The following is a 6000-nucleotide window of genomic DNA, read 5'->3' as shown; positions in this document are numbered from 1 at the left end:
AGGACCAAATGTTATCTTATAGATTTTATGTAATTTGTCCATGATGATACTGCAAGTATCTGAAATAGTCAAATTTAAATACTATTTTCAGACTCAAACAACAAAAGTTTTTCTACTATACTGTTGCATATTTTCACTGAACAATCTAGTATATTTTAATATGGTCTTTTGACATTTAAATTCTGATAAAAATCTAATGCTCCCACATATGGAATTATTCTATATTTCATTGTAAGTATTATTCTATATTTTACTTTAAATCTTCCTAAATTTTGTGTTCCTAAGATAATTTGAAAATGCATGTTTGGAGTCTTTTGAGGATAACCTGGTTAGTTGTTGATAGTAGCTACAGTAGCATTGTAGCTTTTGTAGATCTTCCACACTCCCCCTTAGCATGACCATTTAATAAATAATTCAAATTTTTCCTAATGCAGCATTTTAGGGTATATTGGTGCAATAAATAGCCTAGGAAATAGTATGCATTCAAATAAAACAAATATATATAGTCATACACCACATTTACAACAGTGACCCTATAAGAATATAACGGGGCTGAAAAATACCTATTGCCTAGTGATGTCACAGCCATTATAGCTGTCACAGTTGTCCTAATGCATTATTGTCTACACTATTCAGAACAGTAACATGCTGTACAGGGTTGTAGCCTGGGAGCAATAGGCTATGCCACATAGCTTAGGTGTGCAGTAGGCTATACCATCCAGGTTTGTATAAGTACATTCCATGATGTTCACAAAACAATAAAATCACCTAATGACACATTTCTTAGAATGTATCCCCATCGTTAAGGAATACCTGATTGTATTACCATACATTTATATTGCTTGTGAATTTCACTTATCTATGGAAGCTCATGAAAAACAGAAAAATAAAAATAATTATTTAAATTGACCTATCAAATTATAACATGTGTATGTACAATGTGTAATATTTGGTGCATCATTTTATATATATTTTGGTTCATAAATATATCATAACTATATTTGGCATATAATTTATTATTTTAAATATGTATATCTACCCAAAACAATACATACTATTTTAAATTAAGAATTCAGGATAATTTTTCTAGAGCTTTGTGATTACAGTCTGCCCTCTCTATCTGGGTTCTGCGTCTGTGGATTCAACCAATTCTGGACCAAAAATATTGAAAAAAAAAGCTTCTATATTGACATATATAGTCTTTATTTTAGTCATTCTGCCTTAAACAATGCAGTACAACACCAATTTACATAGCATTTACATTGTACTAAGTATTATAAATAATCTAGAGATGATCTAAAGTATATGGAGGGTGTCCATAGATTACATGTAAATACTGTGCCATTTTATATCAGGGATTTGAGGATCTGCAGATTTTGAGATCCACAGGAAGTCCTGGGACTAATCTTCCACGGATACTAAGGGACAACCGTACTACAATTTTTGCCATATGTGCAGAATTCAGAAACTAATATCCTTGAAGATGTTCCCCCGTTAAGTGACATAATTAATAGTCTTCAAAATGAAAATAAACAAATAAAGGACGAAATGGAAAGACAGAAATCAGATTTGGAAAAAACCGTAGTTTCTTTGGTAGGATAAGATCTAAGAGTTAATGGAGGGTGTCTTTCTTGAAAAGAATCCAAAAATTATACATTTTCTAATTCTCGATTTGGACAGTCTCTGTTCCCATCATTCAAAGACTACCAGGAACACATCTCTGATCAACAAAGGTAAGTTATTGCTTCTTACAGCAAAAACAAGAAACAAATCACAAAAAACACAGCATGGGAGATCATGGGATGCATCAAAAGGGGTAGGATAAAACTGAAGAAAAGTTGCTTACAGAGTTTTGGGTGCTGGAGTCATTGGATGATTCTGGATAAATGGGTCAGATTGTGTAAACCAGTGTATTGCTGGAACTGTCAGAGGTCCTTACCTTTAAAATTTATGAGACCATGTGGAACCACTGTTAATCAGTTTGTGTGTGGTCTTATCAAAACCACATGGGTCTAAACAAACCACTGGTGCTAAAATCATGAGTTTAGAAATGTCTGTGATAAACATAATGATTTTTTTTTCTGATACCATTTATCTCTGTGATTCAGTAAGTGTGGTTTCTGTTTCAATTCTCAATTATTCTTTCACAACCTCTCTGCCAACAAATTTTCCCTCTATCAACACTAGCAAAAGTATAACTGAGGTTAAGTCATTTAAATTTCCTTGAGCCAAAGTTTCTGTTTGTAAAATTAAAATTTTGGAATTGATGTTCAAAAAGCTCCTTATTCATCTAAGATTAAAATACTGAATCCCAGAAATTAACCTTTAATTATCCACCTTCAAACATATATGAAGGATGAATTTTGCATCAACAAAGCTTTAAACATCATTATTTCATTTCAAATTCCACATTACATAAATGGTATGAATGTGGTTTTTAAGTAGAAACAGTAGAAAATGCCAAATTCTTATTTTCCTAATACTCAATACAAATAAAAAATAAATTGCACTATAAAATCGTAGGAGATTTCGAACAGAATGTATTTGAAATTAAACACACTTATTAAATTAGAAATAATGGTAATGATGGAACTGCTAACTCAAATGAGCATTCATAACCCTTGTTAGATATCAAAAGAATAGAGGCCAATACAAATGAAATAGAAAGCACATTGACACATTGTTTTACAAGTTGTCTTAGTAGGTTCTAGGCTGCCATACTAAAATAACATAGACTAGGTGGCTTAAACATCAAGAGATTTATCTTCTCACAGTTCTGAAGGCCAGTAAGATCAAGATAAAAATTCTAGTAGGGTTTGGTTTCTGGGGAGGACTCTCTTCCTTGATTGCAGATGGATCACTTTCTTACTGTGTCCTCACACTGCCTAAAGAAAGCTCTTGTATATCTTCCTCTTCTTTAAGGGTACCAGCCCTATTGGATTAGAGTCCAACCCTTATAAATGCATTTAGCCTTTATTACATCCTTAAGGACCTATTTCCAAGTATGATCACATTAGGGGTTAGGGTTTGAGCATGTGAAGTTTGGAGAGGGGATACAATTTAGTCCACAGCACTAGTAAACCCAAAATAAATAGCCTACCTTCAACAAAACATTATATCCTTCCTTAAAACACTGAGAAAATAAATGCTTTATTCCTTTTTCTCATGAAAAAAATAAATCTACATAAAATGGAAGGAATTCCATTGTCTTTTTACTGGCAACCTTTCCTTTTCTATTGAAAAGAGTTCCCTTATAAGAAAGAGTGAGAAATTCCTTGAACTGGACTGGTAAAATTTGCCTCTTCTCTGTGTCATTCTCACCTCTGACCTCTTCAGAGATTATCTTGGTAGGATGCCTGCTGATGTTGGCTTTGAGTGACGTGACCTTCAACACTTCCTTAAACATGGACATGAAAAGGATCAGCTTCCAGCAGATTAAGTGAAGTCAAGAAAACTACCAAGAAAAAAAAATAATAAAGGCAGTTTAACTTTGAAAGCAATTTTACTCAATATTTCTAATTTGCCTTTAAGACTTGTAAGAGCCTAGCTTAAATAAACAGATTTCTAGATCATTTCCTATCAATTAGCTAATACTTGGCCTGAAACAGTCTCCTGGCTTTTGTTGTATTTTAAATAATGTAAAGACTATATTAGAGGTATGACCAACTTAATCTCCAAAACTTTATTTTATTTATTTTATTCAGTATTGTTACATTTATTTTCATTGAGCTTTTTTTAAAAAAGGTTATTGCCTCTACATGTAGGTACATTTTAAAAAAAATTTATAATGTGGTTTCACTAATTCAATTTTTAGTTAGTTTGTACATCATGCATAGGAATTTTCTAAATACTGATTTATTGCCTTTCTTCTTCCTGATTACGGTAGCCTGTCCCGATCCCCATGCCCTCAAATATCCCAATATTAACAACTTAGCTTTGTCCATATGTATTTTTCTCCATATTTTAAATAATATTTTATAAGCTTTCTCTTTACATATACATATATATGTATGTGCATATATGTACACAGACTATGTATGCACATATGCAATCATACATATACAGAATTGTTTTGTTATTTTTTATTAATCTAAACAATTATGCAATAGGTACCTTTATATACAGACTCTTACAAATTGGCACATTTGCTTCTATAGAATAGCTTTCTACAAAAAGGAATTGCTTTTTTAAAAAAAATTTGCTTTCTAGGAAAGATACCGCCAGATTCTCATTTTAAAGATTAATTCACTGAGCCCTCTGGAACAGAGGCTAAACAAGGTTAAATTGCTTTACAGTTCAACCAGCCAACTAAGAGAGTATTCTTTTACTTCATAACCACACTAGCATTAGGTTTTAGAACATTGTATAGTTTTTCAGATTAAATCATTGTTATATACATTTCCATTTTCCTAGTAACTAGTGAATTTTCCTTTTCTAAGTGTTAGGTATTTAAATTGGCTTTTTGTACATTGAGTATGTATAGCTTTTTTCCATTTTTATACTGCATATTTTGTCATTTTCCTCGTCAGCTTATAAGAATTTTTGTGTATTACTAAAACAAACTCATTGCCTGCTATTTTCATTGTCATTTTTTCCAGATACACCATGTGTTTATTAATTTTGCTCATTTTTTTGCTCGAAAAATGGTTTAAATTTTATTTAGCTACCTCTGAGTTTTTAAATACTGTAGGTTTCTAGTATTACACACCAGCTACCTAGATTTTTTGGCATTGTTGCAAGAAAATAATCAATTATTTAACTCAACTGGAATTAACTTTTATAAATAGTGTAAGATGGGTATCCATTTTTAATTGCTTCCAGGTAGATACACTGCTTATTAAAATGTCACCCTTTTCTCATTGAATACATCTACTAAAGTTATTGTATTAACTTCATTATTTTGATGAAGTGTTCAATATAATATAGCATCCAAAAACACATTGTTGCAAAATTTTAAAACTTAAAAAAATTATCTTTTCATGTAAAATTGCCCATCTCCTAATGTACTAATGCAAATTGTTAGCATGAAGATGGGATTCATAAGTAGAGATAACAATTGCCATATCTTCTTAAGTATTGAGTAAGTGTGTGGATGTGAAAATTTTAATGAAATAATTCGCTCCCAGTTGTTCAATATATGGTATTTTCTTCTTCTCTGTTCCAGAGTATATTCTGTGTATTAATATTAATCTGTATAATGAGATAATGGAAATAATCTGGAATCTCTCCTATACTTTAACTGCTGCCTTCTCTTTTCTATTTTCTCTACTCCAAACAGCTGATTCTGTTTCTCTGTTAATTTCTCATATCCGAAGTGAGAAAGACCCAGAAATACATAGAAAGTTTGTGATTTGTCTTGTTACTTTAATAGTTTTCAACTTTTCTTTTTTTTTTTTTTTTTTTGAAACAGTGTCACTCTGTCATCTGGTCTGGAGTGTGGTGGTGTGATTATAGCTGACTATAACCTCAAACTCCAGGGCTCAAGCAATCCTGCTGCCTCAGCCTCCCAAAGTGCTGGGATTACCGGCATGAGCCACTGTGTCTGCCTCTTTTCTATTTTTTTGTCTGTTTCTCTTTTTCACTTCCTGAGTACTCTAACTCAATTTCTTCCCTCCCCACAAGGGCAGCACTTCAGACTCTAATTAATCCCATTCTCATTTACACCTCCGAAAGCCCTCATAAACTAATAGCTTTCTACATATTTTTGTATATGAAACAAGTTGATATATAATTTTTACATCCATTTTCAATTTTCACAATAATCCTGAGTAGTAGGTATTATTATTATGATGCCAATGTTACTAAAGAGGCTGTATGACTTGTCCATGATCACCAGGCCAATAAAATAGCAAAGAGTTTCTGATTATAAGTTACATGTGCTTTCCACTGTCACCTTTTTGGTATTTGACTATTTTGTTTGATTGGCTAATTTAAGGTGACAATGATTAGTTGTCAATTAAACACACTTTTTAAAAATTTGACTCAATATTTAATATATTT

The 6000-nt window shown here is 31.8% G+C and overlaps 1 long non-coding RNA gene across 1 annotated transcript in view; it reads right to left on the bottom strand.

Annotated features, from left to right (window-relative positions):
* Window positions 1-2512: 2512 nt before the first annotated feature.
* Window positions 2513-6000, bottom strand: part of LOC117981708 (uncharacterized) — a 45116-nt gene continuing 41628 nt past the window's right edge. Inside the window, exon 3 of the long non-coding RNA XR_004673327.3 lies at window positions 2513-3454. This is a non-coding gene — a long non-coding RNA (uncharacterized LOC117981708). The remainder of the gene's footprint in view (window positions 3455-6000) is intronic.

This window comes from Pan paniscus, chromosome 11 (genome assembly GCF_029289425.2).
Source record: "Pan paniscus chromosome 11, NHGRI_mPanPan1-v2.0_pri, whole genome shotgun sequence".
NCBI classification, from domain to species: domain Eukaryota; kingdom Metazoa; phylum Chordata; class Mammalia; order Primates; family Hominidae; genus Pan; species Pan paniscus.
Note: the sequence above shows the minus strand (reverse complement) of the source record. Positions and strands in the feature narration are given on the sequence as shown.